Source organism: Centrocercus urophasianus, unplaced genomic scaffold (genome assembly GCF_019232065.1).
Source record: "Centrocercus urophasianus isolate 14NV4802_14NV808 unplaced genomic scaffold, USGS_Curo_1.0 seq_14, whole genome shotgun sequence".
Taxonomy (NCBI): domain Eukaryota; kingdom Metazoa; phylum Chordata; class Aves; order Galliformes; family Phasianidae; genus Centrocercus; species Centrocercus urophasianus.
This window is the reverse complement of record NW_024884586.1, coordinates 5,926,438-5,950,142: the sequence shown is the minus strand read 5'-3', so window position 1 is coordinate 5,950,142 and position 23,705 is coordinate 5,926,438. Positions and strand designations below refer to the sequence as shown.

At 44.5% G+C, this 23,705-nt stretch overlaps 1 protein-coding gene across 8 annotated transcripts in view; it reads left to right on the top strand.

Moving 5' to 3' along the window:
* PTPN5 (protein tyrosine phosphatase non-receptor type 5) overlaps positions 1–22,158 on the top strand; it is a 159,924-nt gene extending 137,766 nt beyond the window's left edge. For 6 of the 8 annotated variants that reach the window (XR_006168107.1, XR_006168102.1, XR_006168108.1 and 3 more), the window contains one exon: positions 18,577–22,158. The gene's annotated coding sequence lies outside the window, so the exon portion shown is untranslated. The remainder of the gene's footprint in view (positions 1–18,576) is intronic. The other 2 variants (XR_006168101.1, XR_006168103.1) reach the window with 2 other exon arrangements.
* Positions 22,159–23,705: the final 1,547 nt, after the last annotated feature.

Here is a 23,705-nt window from a genome sequence, read left to right as displayed (position 1 = left end):
CCGGGCCCTGCCCCCGGGAGGCGGAGAGGGGCGGGCGGGCCTCCCCGCGGTGCGCGCCGAGCTGCCGCCCCGGCTGCGGGGAGCGCTGATCCTGCTTGGTGCTGTCCCGCCGCCGTTTCGGACACGGCCCCCTGTGGGCTTCGCCCTGCCTGCCCCGCTCCGTTCCTCGCCGCCCTCCGTGCGGGGCTCAGGCTGGTTCGGGTGACCCTGGGACTCCCTTCGGTCTATATTTACGTGAGGATTAATATTGAAGGATGCAGGAAGCCACTTGATGTGTAACACGATCTTGCTCAAAAGTTTTGCTTCATAACAAAACAAACAGGTACTTAAATAGTAGATGATTAAGTAATCTGCTATTTGCAGCCAAAGCAGGAATCACGTTTGGTATTTATCACATCAAGGGAACATTTTCTCCGCTAAAGAAGAGAAGAATTTGTGCAATTCTTTTGCAGTTCTTTGTGCAATAGATGGGTATCGCGTTTCTGAGTAGAGAATGCAAGCAGCAGCCCTGTGATTCCACACAGGCATCACGATTGCAAGCACAGACGTGTAAATAGAGAGGTCAGCATTTGGTCTGTCAGCACCCGGTGGGACCGGGATGGACTCTGCAGCCTCTGCGTCATTCGCCAGTCTGAGAGGGACTTCTACCCAAAAAAGAAACTGCAGATTTGCACCGTCAGATCAGAGAGGCAGCATGGGGAGATCTGAGGCAAGTAAACCTCGATCAGATCAAAGCAAATGGTTCTCTGTACAGCAAAGATCCGTGTGGCCACAGCCAGGCCTTCTCTTACAGTTCCAATTAAGATAGTCCACAGGGCAGTGTCATTTTCATTAGGCAGGAAGAGGGGGATAATCTTTTCCCTTTCTGAGGAAGTAAGTAGGTAAATTAGAGAACTGAAAGAGATTTCACTGCTTTCCATGGCAAAAGCCAACCCTGCTGCAGTCAAAGAGGTCTCTCTTGGGAAGAGCAGAAGGAACCAGAGGTGTTGGTACATCAGAGGATCTGATACCATAGGGGATTGTCAGAAGGACCAATGCTCTGTCACAGCCTGGGTTCCTAACTGCTTTTGAAAATCCTTCTGGGAGCTTGATGATGTCTTGGCATTTAAATATCTCAAAAAAAAAAAAAAAAAAAAAAAAAAAAAATCAGTTCCTTGGTGCCTTGCCAAACTCCTCATCTGCTTATCTTGGCCTTTTTTGAAGTGACGAGCTAGGCAGTGCAAGGGGTAGGGATGTGTTTGTGTTTTGAGCATCATCTCTCCTGCTCCAAAAATGTGAGATGATTGGGATGCATGCAGCTTTGTGATCATTCTTTTTTTTTTTTTTTTTTGTGGTGTATCCGTCCTCACTGAAGCTGAAACTGGTCTCACGAATTTCTCTGTGAATTTCTCTGTGTGACTGATGCAAATATTCAAAGCATGTTCATGTTTGGACCTGGTATTTCACATGCTGTTATTAGCTCAAAGAAGCCTACCTAGAAGTAAATGGGAAATTTGGGCATGTCCTGACTTTTCCTCTCAGACTGGGAAACTCAGCCCCCTTAGTATTGCTGAGAGGGAGTTGACTACTTGTGATTTTCCGACAGTTAATTTCTGACAAATCTTTCAAGAACAGAAATGTGGAAATCCTAACAGCAAATCCGACATTTGTAGTAAATGCAGTAAAGAGGTGAACCGTATGACAAAGACTTTATAACTTTTGTATAAGGGGAAATGCTTCTTTTGGTTTGCATAATACAGATGAATTTCACATCACTCACAGGATTATTCAATGATGACATCCATTTTTTCTCTATCAAAGTCAGTGCTACATCAAAGATTAGTAATTCCTTCTAAGTTAGGAACACCTTGGAGTGGCAGCCCCTGTGGGATATATCTCATGTGGCTCTCTGCTTTGGCACATCCTGCTTTGTTCTGGTCCCTTTGTGGCTTGCGCTGGTTCCCAACACTTTTCATGTCAAGTCATCTGATGTTTCTCTCGAGAGGGAGATTATTAGGATCTGTTTCCTTTCCATACAGATTTATTTCCTGAAAGCTAGAGAAATTCAGAAAGTTGTCTTCACTTCCTTCATGGGCAGCTCCCATCACAGTAATGAACATTCCAACTTCATGCTGAATGGTGAAATAAAGGGGGGCACTGCAAATTTGTGCCTCATCAGAGTGCTTTTTCAGGCTATTTACTGAGCCAGAAAAGCAGTGCATCATCTATTTATAGGCTTGTATTTGAGGGTTTTCTTCCCAGACACAAAATCAATTTGCTGTTGGGGCTTAATAAACCCTGTGTGTGTGTGTACATGTGTATGGAGAAGGCAGTGCTGGTAGTGATGAGAGCTAAGTGGGATCCAGAGCTCAGGTCCCTGATGGGACTTAACCTCTTTGTGATTGGTTTCTGTTCTAATACTCATCCAAACAAACACATTTAAATCTGATCAAGAAGATTAATAGGCAAGGAAATATATTAACCGTTTTTAAAACTCTCTATTCCACAGTAGGGAAGTAGATCACAAAGTTTACATTTTGTACAATTTGTATCATCCCTGCAGTGTTCTTTACAGCTATTTCAGACACGTAGCAATTCTTCTGAGGCTGAGAAGAAGCTCTTAATTAAGCCAACAGGTCCTGAACACCCACCTCACCTCCTCGTTCTGATTGAGGTACCATTTCTGTCTCTCACTCAGGGAGGTTTCCCCATTTAGAAACCTACTCCAAAAGAGCTCTGGTTTAACGATACACCTTTCTGCAAGCAGCAGTGCTAATAGCTGCTGTGCTGCAATAAGCACCAAGAGAGATGAGGGCTCTCCTTGGGAAATGACATTAGGTGATTTGTAGGGGAAGAAAAAATATTGTAATTAAATGGTGAGATTACAAAACAGGATGTAGGTAGAGCAACTGCCTTAATGCCTGTTTTCACTGAAGCAATGTAGCTGAGCATCTGGCAGGAAAATGATGCTTGTGATGAGGGAGAAACCCTCTGAGAGGGTCCCAGCCCAAACCAAAGTGAGTGCTGCTGGCAGCAGGTGTGGGACTGCCTGCTGGTTGCATCTCTGGCTTGCGGGGTTTACACCCACAGTGCATGCAGAATGTCTGGGAGAGGAGAGAGAGAGTGGTGGCTGTTACAGCAGTACCATTGGTGTGGGGCTCACTCAAGGCTTCAACAGGGAGTGCTGATTTTGGCTGGATGGTGTGAGCGACCTGAAATCTCTGCTCTTCCAGGAGCAATTGCAGTAATTTTGCTCTGTTCTGTAGCACTTCCCAATGGACTGCCATAAGCTGTAGCACCCAAGGTGAGTGATCACCACAAAGTCTTGTCTGTGGGCAATGGGTATTTTCTGACTTCCCCTGAAATCAGCCTGTGTCACTAATGAGTTCAGGTAAAGCTTTGTGCCGCTATATTTAAACCCAATCACTGTTACATTTCCCAGAGAAAAACACTGCCCTGCACCACCAGCAAGCAATGCATTGATTTTGTATCAGCGAGGCAGCCTTTGATTTTAGCAGCTATTTATTGCACATGTTCCCACCAACTGCTTTCTAATGGAATTTTAACAATTCAGTAGGGTCACTTGAAGGTCTCGAGGAAGGAAGGGAAATTTTTGTCTCCTAGAGGAAATGCTTCTGTCCAACTGTGCCTTCAGTCACCATCATAAGTCCATCAGGGTGGTGCATTTTTACCTCTCTTTTCATTCAGCTAGTTCTGATGAATCCTAGTGATTCGTTTTCCAGGCACACTTCGTTCTTTTTTCATTTAGCTTGTCCTGGCAATCTATACACAATTCCATCCCTGAGCTACTGGTTGCTGGAGACTGGGAATTTACAAAGCGGTGACGTCTGGGCTCTTGGCATGTGTTGGGATGGGCAGCAGTTCACTGTTGTCACCCTCACGTCTGACGAGCCCTCAATCTGGGCACAGTACATCTACCCCTAAATTAAAAGCACTGCTATAAGAACAGATCTAAATACACCTCTCTTGTGCTTCCTATCTTATAGAAAATGGCCTTATGCGTTCGAATTAGAATACTGCACTGGAGGAAATCATTTTGGTTTGGGCAAGTGCCAGGCCTACTGAATGGCATCCTGGTGTCCCAGTGGATACCAAGTGGCACTTGAGCCAGCAGCATGTCCTTGCTGCAAACAAGGCTGCAGATAATTTGGGGTGCTGTAGAAGGAGCACTGGCAGCAACTTCTTTCTTGTGTAGGTGACCAAGCAGTGGCACAGCTTACACAGAGAGGTTGAGGAGTCTCCTTCCTTAGAGACGGCCAAAAGCTGTCCTGGGGAATCAGCACTAAGTGGTCTTGCTTGAGCAAGGAAACCGGGTGAGGAGTTTCTTCTAATCTTAGCCATTCTGTGATTCTGTGATCTGTATAAATAGCAAAGCGACACAACACTCCTCTCTACCACTTACACATGCATAATGCACCTTTCCTGAGTGCTACAAGTAACTGAGCACTGTACATGTACTATAATTTTAGCTAACTTGACCTGAGTGCTGCAGTTGTACCTCTTTGCAAACTACCTGGTGCAACATAATTCAGAAGGTAACAAACGAGCAGTAAGTGGCAGGATCTGTCACTCACTAACCGCCAGTCACCTTAAAGGGAACCAAGCCTGGTGGATTTTCTGAGCCGCTCTAGCATGATTATGTGTTACAGCAACAGCCAGTAGTGGCTAAGGGAAATCTGTCTTCAGATCAACCTTTTCACTTTGTAGCAAAGTAAGTTTGAATACAGCTGAGGCCAATCGAAGGACGAGCCAGAGAGCATTTCTCCTTTTTGGAAATCCATAACTGTACTGGCGATTAAGCCAAACTGTACTGCTCAGGGGCAGCACAACCCACAGGAGTTAGAAGTGGTGGGTTAGGCAGCAAAGACATCTATTTGCAGCAGAGCCCTGCTGCAAGTGCAGGCACGGCCCAGGGATAGGTTGCTCAGAGCTGGCAGCACTGCTGATTTCTGGCTATACACCCAGCCTAGGCTTTTTGGGTCTTCACAATGGTGCCACAGTTTCCTGTTGCTATGGAAACTGGGTTTTTTGGGGGGTTGTTATTTTTGGGGGTTTTTGTTTTGTTTTCTCGAAAGGGCACTGGTTAAAAGAAGGGAAAATGAAACTTGTGCTCTGTTCTCTTTCCTGATTCTTTTGTTCCTTGGGAGAAGCTGAAGACTGCTGGAGGCAGGCCTGACCTCCTTAAAACCAAAATTTGGGTTCCCCTTCATGCCTGAGCTACAGCTGAATCAGCAGTCAGTTTTTCCACAGATACAGGAAGAAGACCTATAAGCCATTAAATCAGCAGGAAAGCCCCCAGAATAGCTTAAAAGGAACCAAAACCAGTCTCAAGACAACAGTGTGGTCCATCCAGAGCACTGTTAGACAGCTGGCCAGGGTCAGAACAGTACGTGTTAAGCTTGCAGAAGGAGCATTAAAAAGCTTCAGGAGAAGCTTCTTTAGATTTCTTTGTTCTTTACAGTATTGCAAAAGCTTTTATATGCAGCCAAACACCAGTGTTTGATTATTGAAGGAATCAGATTATAATATGGGGTGGCTTTCCCATGTGTATGTGCTCTGCATGCTTGTCTGCTGGCCCTTTCAGAGTCTGATTCAAATCCAGCTGAGATGCAAGTAACCAGGAGGATCTTTGCTTTCTGTGTGTGGGAATGAAAAGGTCTTTACCTTGGAGCCTACTATTCAGACTTAACAGTGTTCATAACCTTCCTAATAAGTCACACTTGGTTCCAGTGAGCCAGCCACAAGCAAAAAAAACAACCAAAAACTGGCATTTGGGGTCTCACACAACAAAATTCACACCAGAGTCCTGCATGTGGTTGCAGATGCGTGTCCCAGATGTAGACTTGCCCTGACAGACAGCCCTGATTTTATTGGTCAGCATTTTTGTATCACCATCCACCATTAGAAAATCACACCTGAATCTTGCCACTAATGCTTATCACCTGGGAATCATGACGTACTTGCAGCCTGTATTTATAGCCCTGGGAGATATCAGTAGAAAGCTTAAAGCCCTTTCCAGAGGTTCTGTGAAGAAAGGGGCTCCTACCAGCCTTTTTCCTCTCCTGATTTCATCACTGTGCCCATAAATACTTTCTGTGAAGTGATAAGGAAAAAAACTGTGGGCTGAAAAAGTCCAGGAGGGGGCAAGGAGCAGCTCAGGTGGAGAAAAGGAGGGAGGAGACTCACCAACAAATTTTGCCACCAGAGGAAGCCCTACATAACCATCTTTCTGGGAGGAGTTCAGGAAGCCCTGTGCAAGGCATACCCCACTTGCAGCCCTTACAGACACCTAATTAGTAGATGCCAGTTTCCAGGATGTGATTCAGAGTGATTAATTTTCATATGCAGAAGGAAATGAAAACTGCTCCAGGGAAGACACAGAATAACAGATGATTAAAAAAAAGCTGGAAAGACAAGGCATGGTGTTTCCATCGCTTTGGAATTTAGGCACCTAAACTCCTGTTCCTCTTCATGTCCTGAAACAATAAATCCATAAATCCATGTTTAGGAAAAAGAAATGTAGGAACAGAAATGTTACAGCCCCATACGGTGCTGCCCCAGTAAAAACTGATGTAATGGTGTAAATCAGCAGCTGGGCTTGCTTTTTCCAAACATCTTAATGCTACTCTGTTATCACATGGCCATCACATTGAGGGATCTCTCAAGCCTTTTCACCATCCCTTCCGCTTACCAAGTCTGCATCTCATCGTGGAGCCCTCAGCTCGGCAAACAGCCTACAAGAAACCCAGGGAGGAGAGACGTGAGCCTGGAAAGGTACTGGTGCAGTGAGGCACCTGCTCATGCCTGGAGATGGGGTCAGAGCCAGGAGCACAGGGCAATTTGCACTGCTGATGCCAGAGGCTCCCTCTTGTCCAAGGCCAACACAGCATTTCTGGTCTTGTGTGATGCAGCTGGGACTACAGGAGAGGTCAGAGACAGTGGTGAGAAGGGCTTTCTCAGCCCCAGGTGCCCCCCTTTGAAACCAAAGCACAAGCTGGTAGATACCAGCCCACATAAGGGAGCTCTTGGAGGGCTCACATTTATTTTTGAGCTGTTTTGCTTTCTTTCCCTTAGGGTTTTTTCTTTTCCTGGATGTGCTGTCAGGCCTCAGGCACTTTGCCAGCATTGAAGTTCAGCACTGCTGTCATACTGTGCCCTGGCCTGGGAACACCTGCACTCCCAACTTTGTTGATTTTGGGACGGTTGTCCCGGAGTGCCTTACCTGAAGGTTGCTTTAACAAGACATTTCACTCCAGGAAATACTGCAAGAGTTGTACTTTGCATGTTGGACCACAGCTTATCTGTGTGATCCCAGCTGCTCTTCTATTTACGTGCCTTACCTTATGCAGGATGAGATGGTTTAAATTAGATGCTTTCTTTAGACCACTGAAGGCTTAGTTAAAGAAAAAAGCTGATTTTACTGAGAAAGATCTGAATGGTGCCTACAGACTCCTGCCTCTATTTCTAACCAGCTGTAGAAATCAAGCCACTTAACGTTCCAATTCTGGGAGATGAGAATTAGGTAGGGTTTAGGAGCTGGACTAAGGAAATGCTTCAGACAGCATGTTAGACTGCACTCCAAATTTGCTCTTGTTGGGCAGCTGAAGAACTTGTAATATCACCTTCTGTATTCCTGCTGGGCACAGAGCTAAGCTGCCTTTCTCCTCATATTTTTTTTCCTAGGGCAAAAAGAAAGCACAAACAGAAGATAAGGAGGATCGGCATACCCTCTAGGAAAAGTCCAAAGTGCTTCTCCCCACTGTTATCATTATAGTCCTATCTGAAAGCATTACCTTTTTCCTGTTTGGCACAAAGGACACTGTGTTTGTCACCAGTTTCTGCAGTCCTTGAGAAAGGGCCAGCAAGTGGCCAAATTGTAAGGAACAATAGATCCAGCATAAATAACAGCATGAATCTGAGTTTAGACTGGCAGCAAGAGAATTTCAAATGTTTGAGAAGCTTCAAGAAGAGCTTTAAAACTTATCATCATTGCTAAAGATAGGTTTTTTGCACACTTTTTAAGCTTTAAAGTTTTTAAAACTTCTGGGTTGTTAATGCTCATTTGTTTTCCTGAGTTGGAAACAGTCCGAAGACAACAATGTGGTTTTGCTATGAAGGAAACATGCTGAGATCAGCCCGTGTCTCTGTCCAGAACTGCTGACTTCAGGGTGCACTGCTAAGTGCTTTTCATCTCATGGTAACCCATGTGTATTTGTGCTGCTGGGAACAAGTACAGCTCTTTGTATGTTTTTGCTACACACAGTCACAAATCACAATGGCTGCTTTCTAACAGCACCATATAAATTGGGCACCAAAAGTCCCTTCCGCTCAAGCCTCTCTTCCCAGGCTGGACATTGCAGAGCATCCAATAATGCTGAAAAGAGGAATGCAGGAAGATTAGGAAACTTTGAGCCCTGTGAGATATGTGTGCGTGATCTGTTACAAAGAGTCATCTTATCAGGGAAACACTGGAGGGATTTATTCCTTGCTGTCAGTGGCAGAGTCCATAAACACTGCTGCTGAAGCAAACAGCACCAAGGCTGATAAAGACACCGAAGAGTCAGCCCTTCTTTTAAGATCAATGTCATCCCTCCTGTAACGCTGTCAGACAAAGAAATGATTGCAGAATACTGCAGTATTATACTACAGATAAATGTGTGCTTCAGTGGAACGAGAGGCAGAGCTGCGAATGGGTTGGGGTCAGAAACAAAAGTTGCACTCACATTATCTAGATTTTAGTCCCAGTTCTGCCACAAACCTCCCCTTTGTCTTTCGTTGTGTCTTGGAGGGTGTCTGAGTGAAACACAGTGCAGTGTGCTCTGTGCTTGACACAGTACTCTTACAGGAAATATAGTGTAAACTTCTGCTTTCCAGGGCTGTGCCTACACACATTTGCACTTCTGCAGCAATACCATTAGTTGGATGAAGCTATCAAAAAAAAAAAAAAACCAAAACCCCTCTAAAAACACACAGCAAACCAGGTGGGTTTTCATTTCAAACCCTTCACCCTTGCCTCCTCAAGCAGTCATGGGCTGTCTGATCTGCAGCCTGTTTGCACGATGAAAGTCCCAGTACTCACCTCCATAGGCTTCAGGTCAAACCCAATGAAATTAATTACAGAAACACTTTTCAGAAAACAAACAATGAAAAGGAAAGCATAGCACTGGAGGATGCAAAGGAGAATGATGGTAACAAAACTTAATTGCTTAGAACTGCTTGAAGGCTTTTTTAGTTAAATGATGAAAAGTGTTGAGGTAATTATGGCAACTATGATGATAAAAGATTAGGTTTTTTATTTAAAAAAGTGATTAAATTAAAGCATGACACACTGACTTTTGAATAACTGCATATAATTCAATTCATAGCAATAAACTTACCAAGGGAATGACTAACCTGTTGCTGAGAATAAAGCTGTAAGCAAAAAGAAGTAAATAGTAGGAACACTACTTAGCTTTACTAAAGACCAGGCTCCAGGCACTAACTGAGCTGCTTTGGTCTAAGGCAGTGGCTTCAGAAGACAACATAGTGGGCAGCAATATCAGTGAGTGTTATTTTCCCTCCTGGCTCCAGGGATACTCCATTTCACCCCTTGCTGCTGCCTGCCTTCACTCCAGCACTGAACTTGGTACAGATTTTTCACAGATCATGCAGTGAAACTGAGCCCACTTTTGAGCATGCACACACAGATACAAGGAAACATATCTTATCAGGTTATTTTTTATTGCAAATCATCCCCCTGGTCTGCCACCAAGCGTGGGCTCTCAGGTGCTGGCACTGACAATCATCCCAGGGTAGCACAAGGTGAGCTGAAGCAGGATGGCTGGTTCAGAAGCAGGCACTGGCTGGCCCTCAGCACCTCAAGTCAGCTTCTCCTTTGCAAAGGGCTCAGCAAAGGTTTCACGTGATCTGAAGATCACAAATAACCATTGTTGGCTTTTGGTTTATTTGTTTAACACGGTCAAATGGTGTTTTTACCACTCACTTAACAAAATATTTAACCGTGCAGGAAGTGATGGAGCTTTGATTACTCATTCACCAAAATTCAGGAGTCCGAATGTAAATTCTCCTCACTCTCCCATTCCTAGCATGTCATTAATCCAATTAGGAGAATGCTTAAGATATTTAAATAATATCCCATTCAGCTACACGTATGAGAAAATGCATTCACACAGTACAATAATGCAATTGTGCCTTTCCTCTGAGATGGCAAAAAGGGGTTATTGGAGCCATTTTGAGAAAAGCAAAGGCAGTCAGACAGATTGGGCACGAGAAAACATGAAATCAGATAGCAAACATGAAAAAAAGGCTCCTCTACATTCAGAGCACAGCGCAAAGCCAACAAAGCCAACTGTGTGAGATGAGAAACCCCAGCACTCCAGTAGCCAGAGGAATATGCAGATTTGGGCTTTTTTTCAAACCAGACAAGAAAAGAGAGCATGAGCAGCCTGGTGCTCTTGCTCTTCTGATTCTCACTGATGCAAATGAGAAGGAACTCAGGGAACTCATCTCAGCACAGATACTCTACAGTAACGATTATTTAAGTCAAAAATAAAAGGGTCAGGCCTCAAATACTAAGTGCAAAACCTGGCCTCCTACTTATTAATGGCCATCATAGCTTTGTGGCACCATTCTAAAGAACACCAGGTCTCGGTAGCAGCTACTCACAGAACAAACACTGGGACTTGTACTGCACAGCCAAGGGGTCGGCAGCAGAGGAGGCTCTCTTTGGTTAAAACAAAGACATTCTTATGGTTGCTAATGTTTGTCCTATAAATACTGAGACAAAATTCCTTTTTGGCCAGTCTACAGATCTGATTAATGTATTTTTTTAGTTGCTTTTTTGTGACTATAAATTGAGAGGTGACATTGGGTTGTAGCATGCAGTGACCACAACTGCTAAAAATAGGCCACAACAACTTAATGCACACATCAGCATTTAACCACCACGCTTCCATATACCCCAGCTCTTTAAAGACCCTGCACACAGACACACCAGTGTATCTAGAGGCACATTACCCTGCTCTGGTTGTGAATTACCTTGTCCAGAGAGCATGAGGAGACAGGGAGCAATGAGCAGGAGGCAGCAGAGCTGCTCAGAGACATGTGGCTTAGTGCTGCCCCATCCCACAGGGATGGGAGGGCAAGTGCTTTCCCTTGGGAAAGGCAGCATTCCAGCCCTCTCAGTGTTACACAGCATTATTTTCAACTGCAAACAGTTTTTAAAATAGCAGCCTGTAAGATCAAGACAGAGAAGGAAGAAAAGGGTGTGATGGGAATCAGAATGATGCAATTTCTATGGATTTTTTTCTTGTGAAGTCGTGAGCCTAGAAATAAATCTGACAAGGCAAAGTCAAAATCGTCCCCTTTCCCACAGTGGACTGCAGCCTTTTTTATCCTTAAGATTTTCAGACTGATGGGTACAAAGCAGCTCTGCAGAAGAATTATTAACTTGCTGATGGGTGAAGGTACTTCACCAGGGTTCTGGAACACAGGGCTCTGCCACACGGGGTCTGACCCACCTTACTGGGCCAGGAGAGCTCAGAGCAGAGCTGGCAGAGGCAGAGCCAAGGCTGTGCCCATTCCCTGCCATTCTCCTCTGAGTGAAAGAGGTGGCCTGGCCAGGTCAGAGGAGCTGCTGCTTGGCCAAGGGGGAGAAGACAGCTACAGGAGGTGGTGAGAAGGCCAGGGGAAGTCAGGGAAGAACTAAAACAGTGAAGAAAGAGTTGTTTAATCTTGCACACATGGTAGCAGAATTGGGGGGGCCAAAGCAGGCTATGATTTTTTTCCCACTAACTTAAGCATAGTTGTTGCCTTAAAAGTCTGTGGTTCCAGGCCATGTGAAATATACTGATCTTACCCCATCAGTGGGACCCCTGCCTCACAAACTAGTTTTTGTTATTGCAATTGGGCGCAGTTTCAGGCCTGGCAAGAGAAGGTCTGGGCAACATCACCCTGCCCAGTGACGCAGTTTGCTATTCTGCTTGGTGTTCTCTTTCTCAGAGAAATGAAGAACACAAAGAGTTTAGATGTGTGCAAGGAAAGTCAACATTTAGAATCTGAAAGGAGGCAAGCCAATAAGGTGGGGATTCAGCAGAGATCTCTGCCATTAATGGTCTGTCCTCAGGTTTTCAAAATGGCATCTACCTGAAGTTATTCATCCAAGTAACTTCACTGGTAAGATCAGCAGCAGTGAGCAGCAAGAAGTGAGCAGCACACGATCTGTCATGGCAGTGCTTTGTTTTTTTAGCTGCCTGTTTTAATTTTATATTTAGGGTCTTTAGTTTTGTGCTTATGGCATGAACTCAGCAATCATGCTCCAGGTGAGTGACTGAAGTCCCCTCCTCATCCTCTTTCCTTGCAATTTTCTCCCACCATAGGGATCTCCATCCATCCTTCTCTCAGCAGCTGCTCTGAGATCCTGGGGGATCACTGGAGCACTGGCAGCGCCAGGGCCGGAGCCAAGATAAAGAGAGATGAAAAAAATTCAAGGCATGGGGAAAATATAGCCCTACTTGGTTGTGGCATATTAAGCACAATATCCCATTTCTCCTAGGCAGTCCTTCACTCCTGCCTGTGTCTCAGCTACGGCTGCTGAAGCCATTCCTACTGTATCACTTCCTGCATGCGGGGGTATTTGCATGAGCCATGTTCCTGAGACCACACTGTGTGATATGTTTGTGCCCTGGATTAGTTTAATGGAACTGCAATACAACCTGCAAGACAGCTTCCCAGCTGGTAAATTGTGTTTAAACAGTGGAAAACAAATACACTTTCTTAATGCTACATCTGGTTGCTTAGTGTTGCTCCTATCTCCAGTTGGTTTTGCAGTGCCTCAGCAAAATTGCCAAACAAGCTGGCCAAAAATCAATTGAACAGAGATCAGAAGGAAAAAACAAATGAGATATAACAGTCACTGATGGGATACACAGGCATATCAATTTGGCAGCTAGTCAAACTCTTGGAGGCAATCAGCCGTGCTCATTAAATGTCAGAGTTGTGAATTTGCCCGGGGCATTATCAGCAAGGGCTTGAAAGTAGCCCAGCTCAGTTGAAAGAGATTTTCTCCCCTGAATTTTAGGTAAATGAATGGGATGTCAATAGCAATTCCATACCCCAATTTTAGCTCCAGAACCTGATTTTAGTTCCAAAAAGCTAGGCTGTAAATGGAAGAGGGGGCATGTTTGATGTGGAAGATTCAAGAAGCAGCAGATTCCCTGTGTACACTCAAACTTAGAAAGAAACATGCTGTTGTTACTGGGATTGGTTTTCCTTCGAATCACAGCAACTTATGTGTTGCATGACAATTGCCAGGAGTTGACATAAGATTGGAGACAACTAGAGTGAGGAGGAGAAAACTTAATTCTTCTAGAGATCAGCAAGGAATGAGCAGTAGCTCCCTTCCCTGACGCTGCATGAGCAGAGCACAGCCAGCTGCTGGCACAGGGCAGGGTCCCCACCTCCCACCTGCTACCTTTCTCTTCTCTGCACCTCAGGTGGTCACTGCTTCTTTAGCTTCAAAAAGCATAAAGTAGAAGACTCAATGGCTTGATCATTTATGTAGGCTTTGGGAAAATACTGGGGGAAGAGTTTGTATAGATATGAGGAAAGACATGCTTTTGGTTTGTTTGTTTGTTTTTTTGCACCTGACAGAAGTCTCAGTAATGATAGGTTTTAAGCCAATTATTATTCACATATCTCTGTGCAAATCTGAGAGGTTTCCCACAGGCAAACCAGTTACCCAGTATGGGCTAAGTTGTGAAATACACACTTGGCTAAGAGCTTTGCCTCACTAACGACCTTGGAATATGACCTTTAATTTTGGACGCGTGTCTGTATAAATAAGCCATCACAATTAGTCTGCACTGTGCTTGTCACAAAGACCATTCATACAGAAAGGATCTTAAGGTAAGCATTAGGCAGATGTGATTCTTGTGGCAACCAAGCTCAGTGATTTCTCTATGGACACAAGACTTCCTTACTCTACCACGGAAGTGGAAAACGAGCTCAGTTTATAAGGGGAAGAGGCTGAGAAGAAACCCCTGGGCAGAGATCTCTGAGCCACTGGGAGCAAGAGCTGCCTAGCTGTGTGGCCAGGGCCCTGAGCACTGCTCAGATCCCTACACACAGAAGAATCTATGCCTGGGACTTTTGTGTACTTGGTCATTACAAAAACATTCAATAGACAGATGGCCCCCTGCTTAAGATGGAGTCCGGTATTACTGTTGCATTGGATGGGAGTCACTATCAGTCTGACTAATGCTGCCCGCTTCTATATCACATTTCCAAACACACAAATAAATCAGTGCCCTTTGCTCCCAACAGAAATGCTTGTGGGTTTGAATTGAGATTGGGAGGGTTGCTGACCTGCCAAGCCAAGTGCTGCTGAGATAGTAGAGTGGGAGATTGCTGAGGAGTGAGAAGCTGACATCAGATACTGGCACTGGATCCAAAGGGGGATGGTATCCATCCTTCTGCTGCTCCAACACAGCAATGCTTCAGGAGGATGTGGCATTTATTTAGTGAATGCTGATTAGCACTGACAACACTGACAACGTATATGAGATCATTATCTCAGATATCATTTACCAGGAAAGCGGGTATCGGTTCCTCGCCTCCAGTATACCAGTTCACAGGAAAGAGTTAAATTTGTGTATCTGCAGTCACAAAATGGGCAGCAATCTGCAGCTTGTTGTCGGGTCAGCAGTTTGCCTGATAAAGGAGCCCTGACCTCACCTGTAGTGGAAAGTCCAAAGTTATCTTCAGGAGATTTCAGGATTGTTGACCAAAAAGCAAAAGTGCAGAAATCTGCATAGGGCAGTAGCCTAGAAATACGGGCCAAAATAAATGTTGTGATGTGGTGGAGGCCTCTAACTACCAATAAGACAGCACTTTGCCATGCCCCTCCAGTGTCTGAAACCCCATCCAAAGGATGTCTCCTTGAGTGGCACGATCTGAGTCTTGTTGAATCCAAGGTTCGGTGCCGCAGATGCAATGCTTCCTCCAATGCCTCTGATGCTGGAGATGTCTTGCCCATTATATTTACCGAAGCCTGGATTTCCTCTATGGGGGAAGTCCTCCTGTAAAAAAGCACAGAGAATGCTTTAAAGAAGGAGCAGAATGTGCTCAGATTGTGAAGCAGCTGATCTGAAGGCAGTGCAGATCCTTAGGGAGGCCTGGGCCACAATGGTTGACATTTGAGACAGGAAATGATGGTTTGTTTAACTAACTGAACTGAAAACTGCCAGGGAATTTAAACAAGGGAAACAGAATAACTCATGGCAGCCTTAGCTAAGTAAGTCATGCAGGCTAAAACTTCTGTGGTCATGGGAAATACTGTGAGATATGTGACATCTGTTAGCGGCAGTGGCCTCTGCTTTGTGATTCATCTGAAAGGTGGATCAGGTGGGCAAAGAGGCTGTTCCTGCCTGCTCAGCACAGCTCTGCCTTTAAGTTTCTGGGATATAATCGTACAATTCTGGCACAATCTTGTTTTGCTCATATATGTGTGTGGTGTTTTTCAAATGCTTTGAACAGTTTTACTAGTGAAAAAAAAAGAAACAAGGTTTCTGTTCAAATAATGGCTTTCTTCACTGTTCTTAGCTATGTGCAGGAAACTCTAGGATTTTCCACTTTTTGTGGCAGTAAATGATATCTAAGAGTTTGACTTTGCTAGAGGCTAAAGGATCTGGCTATAGAAATCAAGTTGAGAGGGGAAGCCCTCTCAAAGTGAGACAACCTTAGTAACAGCAAAGGAAATTGAGATAATGGCACAGCTGAAAAGCATTCATGATTCATCAATTGGTAACCAAGGAAAAAAGAAGGAAAAAAAACAGGAAAAAAAAAAAAAGGAAGGATTAAAAAAAGAAAGAGAAAGCAACTGTGAGCATTTTGGGGGTTTCACAAAGCAAATCTGACTTTGCCAGAACCCAGGTCTCAGGGCAGAGCTCCTGCAGTGAGTAGCTCAGTCCATGATCTCCCCTTTGCCCACCAGGCATATTCCTGTGGCCCAGTTTTTTTCTCCTGTGCATCCATGCCCCGCTTCCCTCCAGCCCTGCTGAGGGCCAGACAGTCAGGACTTCAAGCCTGGAATTCATTGTCCCAGCTGCACTTGAGCCCATTTAAAGGGAAAATGGCAGGTAGCTGTCCTTCTGAAGAACAGTGACCTTAACCTTCTTCTCCAGCCCACTGAGAGGGCAGAGTTGAGTGAACAGCCTGGCTGCTCTGCTGAAAGCTATGGCCTCAGGGGAACTAACATACTGCTGTTGTTGTTGGGTTTGCTGTCAGCTGAATGGTCCCCAGCCGGATTCATTGCGCAATTGTACAAACACCGGTGCCAGCACAAATAAGGGACGATGAAACAGCCAGTGCTGCTGGCCAGGTTTCTTCTCTCTGCGCTGCCAGCTTGGCTAGCTGAAGCCATCCACAAATGTGGGACACCTGCTCCAATTCGGTGAATGTAAAACCCTGAGATTATTATTTGAATCCTCCCGCCGTTCTGCACAGATCCCAGTATTGGCTCACTTGTGCTTCACTTTGCATGCTTCTGAATGTGCTGCATGCTTTTGAAATTTGTCCCTGGGTGCATTCATGGCCAGGCTGGATGTGGCTCTGGCAGCCTGGTCTAGTGGTTGGCGACCCTGCCCGTAGCAGGGGGGATTGAAACTAGATAAGCATTGTGGTCCTTTTCAACCCAGGCCATTCTATGATTCTAAATATTCACGTGGCACTATCAGGAGGAGAGTGCTTCAGAAGGGAATGAGTCTATAACACCATATCATCTGCTGCTGAGTGCCACCAAAGCACCTCAACCTTGAATGATCGATCGGCTGATTTTGTGTTATTTATGTTGCCCTAAAGGCTGCATTTTGAAACTTGAGGTGTATGGATTAGAAAAGCTGACAACTCATTCTGCTCAAGCTGTTTAATAACTCCTCACAGATCCTGTTTCAAAAGCTTGTTTTCAAGGGAGGGAATATATCCAACTTGCAGAGACCAACTTCCTTCTCAGTTTAGATGAATAAAGTCTTGCAAATATTTAGAAACTGATTTAAGCTAACAAAGTCAAAGAAATCAGTATTAAAACTCAAACTCCTGCTTGATGGTCTATTTGTAGTTCATCCAGTGGTAATGAGCCAGATTCTTGCCTAGAATAAATAGGCATAAATCCACTTAAGCCACACAAGAATGTTGATTTATGCTTCCTACAAATCTGACCTTTATTTCAGTATTTCATGGTAAGCTCCAATCCTCTTTGCACTGCTCATTTATTGGGATGGAATTAGATTTACCAAGGTATGCTCAGACAAAATGGATTGCTTTCCTCTCCGATTTTTTTTTTTTTTTGTGCCAGGGATAAAATGGTGGGTTATCTAGATAAAAAATTGTTGAGAGGATATTTTTGTTGGAGAAGGCAGTGACAGCATCGTTCATTGCAGCGCCGCACTTTATTCATTTCTCAAAGTTGCACTAAATGAATGCAATGAGCTCTACAAATTACAGAGCCCTTCCAGGAAATCTGAGATGAACGTGAAGAACTGAGGTTGAAATATGTTCAGCTAATAAACAGTTGCATAAAACCTTAAATATGTGCAGCCAAGGGATTTGCTGAAGGTATTCTGGAATGAAAATACGTTTCTGTTTGCTTAACTGAAACTACATTGCTTTAGATGACCTCACGTTCTTTATTTCTAAGCCCACCAACCCTGCATCGAGGCTCAACATACTGCAAGATGCCAGACTCACCAGAGGAAGACAGTCAATAATGTATTACATTAGTTTTAAATACAATGCTCTTGATTTTTGACAATTATAGCTGCATAGTAAATACTGCCTGTCACCACTCAGAGCCATGCTGAGAAAACTGCGTGTGTGATTAGGGGACTGTAAAGAGCTCAGTGTGGGGGCTGCAGTCAGAAGACAGAGCTCAAAGCAGAGGCAGCAAGCTGTTTGCTACATTCTGTTTCACACAGGTAACACCTTACTCTGCTGTTTTCAGCCTGCACTACATTTTGATTCATTACCTGATGATGTCTGAAGTGTTAGTTGGCAGCTAACTGCTTACAGCCTGGCCACCAGATAAAGACTTCTCTAATGCAACTGTACAGCCTAGGAATTTCGCAGATAAACATTAAGGTTGATATGGACAAAGTATGAATGGCAATGTACAAGTGCAAAATCATCAAGAAAAACAAGAAGGGATAAAGGAGAGGCATGAGCAGATGGGCCAAAATCAGGTCACCAAGATTGCAGCATACACTGTGCAGCTTCTCAAGGACTGGCTCTGGAAAACCTCAGGCTGCCTTCTGGTGAGCCTCCAGGTGAAGGCAGCTTGGCTCCAACTCTCTCTCCTAGTGGACCTTGAACCTACTCTGTAGCTTTGTCTTCAGCCCTATAGCAGTAGCCAAAGGTAGACCTCAGAACTGTTTTGCAGCCCTGTCTCAGCCTTTCCTCTGGTCTCATCTCCTGCTGCTCTTGGATGGACCCTGAAGCCCATTAGTTGACCTGCATAGTTTTGACCCTGGACCTGATTAATTTGCCTTGATGGGACTCTTGGTGGATTCTATTATCATTATCTAGGTGTGAAGGACTGCGCCCAGCTGGTGAAGGCACAGCAGCTCCTGGCTTGTACCAGTGCAAGTCATGCACGTATGTGGCAGGGCACATCTCCAGCTTCACGCACATTAAAGGAAAGGTTGGATCAGTCTGTATGAGAAAGTGAGTGAAACTCTACCTAGGCTGTTTTGCATCATCCTTGGGTACATTGGCTAAACATTAGCAGTGGAAATACTGAATGTAGTACTCCAATTTGGTGGAGAGGTGAAGGTATGTTGTGTTCTTGATTCTGCACCTTGTTCTGTAATTATATACAAAAGAGATTGGGTTTGTTAGTATTGGAGTATGTGGGGACTTGGTAATCTGGGCATGAGTTTCTTTAAGAGAAAAGAGGCTAAGATTAAGAGGTGTAACAAGAAGCAGTTTATTTTTTAGGTTGCTTTCATTTGGCAGCTTATTGTATTTTTATTTTCGCATATACGATATTACAGATCTGTAAAATCAGCCAAGATCCCGGCTTTCAGGAATGCCATGGTCCTGGTGTAGACCTTCCAGTCAGGCTCTCAGCACTGTTTGGGAAATAAATCCAAATATTTCAGTTGCAAAGAAGATGCTTTGGCTCCAAAGCAGTATGAGAAAATGTACAATCTATTTGATCCACTTCAGATGCCACAACCATCTGCAACTGCATGTGGCAAACACATATTTCTCAGATTCACGGGCATGTATGATTGCAAAGAGTGCTGAATACTCGCAGTAGAATAGATAAACCTTCAGTATGCTCTTTTTTTTCTCTCTCAGCAGCTCTCTGTGGAAAGATCCCCACCTTGGAGACTCTGGAGGGTTCGAAATCCCCGGTGAAGCGATGCAGAGCCTTTCAAGGCAAGACATTGTATACAAAAGTTCCTGTCAAGCAGCCAGCACGAACAACAGCGGCTGGCACGAGGAAAGGGTCACAGATGCTTGTTCGAACGTGCAATTGTGCAACATCGCCGCCTATTGCAGGCTCCGGCTGCTGCTATAATAAAGGCACCAGCGCCATCTGCCTTCTCAAACCCAACTCAACCAAGGAGGAAAGGTCCTCATGGAGGCTAGATGGGTCAGCGCCTTAATTTCTAAACTTCACCTTTCTAATATCCATCGTTGTTCTTAATTCTTATACCTTACGTGTTTCTTTGCTCCCTTTAGTAGAAAGAACAAACTGGTGAGCAGTGACATGGGCTGGTGGGTGCTCTATATATGCACGTAACATGTATTACAGGCATTTTTTTATTTCCTGTATGCTTCTTTTTGTGGACTTTCTGACATATTTAAGCAACAAGATACTTTTGGTAACTAAACTATTAAATAAGCTAAGCAACTAAATTAAACATAATAGCTTTCTTTTTTCCTATTCTTATTTCATCTACAGCTAAGAGAACACTGCAAATACAGCTATTCCTTCAGCTGTTTTACTCAGAATCATCATCCTTTAGTTCTGGCATATCTGATTTCATTCTTTCTTTTCTCTCTAAGGTGGACTTTCATCAGTAGTGTCCTTATGTACTAGGTAGTCCACAGGACCCAGTTCTTCATCCTTGTGATGGAGTCCACCCACTGACTTTAATGCTCACATGCAGACTCAGAGCGCTGCATGGCTGACTGCTGGGTGAGGCACAATTTGTGTGCACTTGCAATTGTCCTAAAACAAATCAAGGCAGTTGTTTGGAAATCTGTCTCAAAGACCAGTGAAGTTTGTTTCTTGGCATCTTGTTTCTGTCCCCCAAATGCAGGAATTTAAAAGTAACATTTTAGATTGGCAATAATTTTAGATCACACACACGAATTCGTGTTCTCTGAATTCCCTTGCGTTCCATGTAAGGTAGCTGTGCCCTCCCATGTCCAGCTGAGTCATTAAACAATGAACTGCTCCAGTTAAACCTCTTTCCACTAACACCTTTGAGTACCTAAAAGATTGCAAATATATGAGTGAGATTACATTGTCTAGAACAAATCTTGTCAAATGAGTTCATTTCCCATTGACTAGGTAGCAGTGTTTCTAGCAGAAAAGCAGGTGCAGATATCTTGTTTTTAGGAGGATTTGCAGCACTGTCACATGGGACTGGTGGTCTCACAAGCAAATTGTAGAAAGTCTGGAATGGGAGAGTGCATGGTTGGGTGAACACATTGTTAACTTGGCCAGACATATCGAGCAGAATTCTACAGCAGTATTCCCATAGCACCAATGGGTTATTTTCATTGGATAATTTGGATAGTGTAAAAGAAAAATTGCTTAGCAAACCCACTGCTGGGAGGAGCAGCAAGTGCTGTAGGATACTGCTGTAGAACTTGGCAAAGTATGGTCAGGGGGAAGAAATAACTCAAAAGACATGCTTTCACTCTTTGCTCTTGGCAGAATTACCAACATCCCAGATGCAGGTTGTGGAATTACTGGTCTGGTGGCATCACAATGTAAACACGCTTGGTGGTTAGCGTGGGTCACAAAGCAGACAGGAGTCAGCCACGTCACGCCATAACAAAAACAACAAACAGCACCAGGGGGTATATAAAAAGGAAGAGCGTTTGACAGGCAGATGAAGTCATTCTCCTGTTATGTTTGGGGCTGGTAAACATCCCATTGGTGTACTGTACTCTGCTTTGGCTAGAATAGAGAATTAGAGGTCTTGTGGGGAAACATTGGTGGAATAGGAGTGGTTTGTCCTAAGGAAGGGGGAGATGTGGCAGGGCATCCCTAACATCTGCTGAAAAGGCTCGGTGGGCATCAGAGATCTGGGTTACAGGCTAGAAACAGCTTTCTCATGGTGCGGTTATGGAAACAGAGGGAAAGATTACTATGGGGTATGACAGCCCTGTTTTGTTAGTTTTCAAGTGCAGATTGGACACGTTTATGTCAGAAATTACCTCAACATGACTGACCCTGCTTTTTGGGAAGGAAGGAGACACTTCCCAAAGCGATTTTGCTGATATTCCTATTTAGAGCCAAAGACACCTAAGTTAGAAGTCTAAATTACACACTGTGGATACCAGCTAATTATCATCCTGAGACTCTTGCTTTCCATTTCTGTTTAATATATCATTAGGAAAACATCTTAGAAGTCAATAATTTAAATCCAAAGTAGCTATAATGTAGGCTGGCACAATGCAGTTTAAACTCTATTCATTCAAACCTGTGTTTTCCAAGTTCCAGGCTTCTTTTGAGCATATACTGCCAGTTCTGCTGACATCTAAATGGTTTATGATCTAGGGACCCATCTGCTGGACATTAGGATGATCCAGTTTATCTAATAAAGGCTTTACTAGTATACCCACACAACTTAGTGCAGAAAGGGTGATGGATGAAAAGAGGAAAGGATAACTTACACATATATTACTCATCCTGAGAAAGCTAAAACTTGGGCTTGGAATAGTCTTTGATGTTTGACCTCTGCAGATAGACTGCAGTTAAGTCTCTTAATCCTCTAAACACTTGAAGTTAATAGGATTAACCGTATGCCCAAAGTGTGTGTGGCTGGTGTGCAAAACTGTTATAGAGTGCAGCTGGTGAAAAAACTTGTGACAAAGACATTTTCCAGTGGAATCCTGTCTGATGCATACTAAGTATTTTCTAACGACTTCTAATCCTAAGTAATTTCCTAACGTGAAGATGTCTAATAAAAATAAAACTTAGCAAAGTTCTTGTTTGAAAAAACATTGTACACTGAAAGAGCAGATGGGTGAACTATTTCTGAGGCAGAAATTACAGGGCTTGGCAGATTTGAGAGGGGTTATTGTGGTTTTCTGGAATATGTAGATTTAAACTCGCTGACTTTCACCATTCGTTCAAACCAAGCTTGAGATTAAGCTTGCATGGAGTCAGATCACACAGTCACAAAAATAAGAAGCATTATCTATCTTCATTTCTCTTTTAGCAGCAACACCAGTTTGGCTTAAAAGCACCAGAATTGATCCTTCTCCTGCCCCTGACAGACTCACTGTTCTTGGAAACCCTGGCAAACCTGCAGTCTCCTTCAGATCATCACATCGCGAGCATACAAAGAGCTTACAAAGAACAAAGATGGTTTGGGCAATGATTTAAGGTATTGCAAGGACACAGCTATAGGCAGACACAGCACCGAGGTTCCCATTTGTTGCACGTCTGTCACAAAAACAAAGCAGAACACATCGAGGCGCTGTGCTGATGTGTCATGCTAGGCTTGAGGTTTGGTGCCCTTTACTCCCTGGGTGCCCCTGGGGCTCCTCACACAGCTCAGCATTGGTTTCCGCCCCACGAAATGCCAGCTGTGGGCACGAAGAGCGACAGCGCTGCTCCCAATGGTAACCACGCAGACGTCAATCTCTGCTGCAGGATGTAATTGCAATCTACAGGAAAAGGTAATAACTGTGGTGAAAGGTTTCCAACAACCACGGTGCCATCCCCTGCCCCGCTCAGAGATCTGCTTGAGACACGGGGAGAGATTTCCGCCACTCGTCCTCATGGTTACAGTCAGCAGAAAGCAGGCTGCACGGAGCCAGGTGCTCCTGCCAACCCCAACACAGCCCAAAGGAAGCAAATAAAAAGACCCGAGAGTAACAGTCATCACTGCCTAAACTGATGTTGCTATACAGGAATCTGAGTCACAGCGAGAGGCTGCTCAAGAAGGGAGCAGCGGAGACAAGAAATTCCAGCCGGGGCAGGGGAGCTCTGACTGAAGAAGCTCGGCAGCAGCGATGAGATGGCAGATAAGAGTACAGAACAGTGGCATCCTATCCTTCTTGAGATCATCACAGGAAAACAAAGCGAGGAAAATGGGAGAAAAACTGGTGAAGCACCGCCTGTAAGAGAGGACTGATTAGAAGGTCTTAAAGGAAAGGATGCTTGAAAGGAAGATTCAAAGAGAACAGCAAATAGGGCGGACACCAGGAGATGTCACCCACGGCTGAGTCAGAAGAGGCATTGCAGAGCCTTTCTCAGGTCAAAAATACAAGGGGAGGAGGGAAAGATGAAGCTGTTATGGGATAAGGGGTTAAATCGGGACTGTGGCGAAAAGAACGCAGCGTGGGTGAGGTGCGGCTCTGTGAACGCCGCGCAGAGCCATCGCATGCACACATCACAGCAAGGACCGCAGCCCCTGCGGGCGCCCGTAGCTCAGGAAGCGGTGCGGGAGCGATCAGCC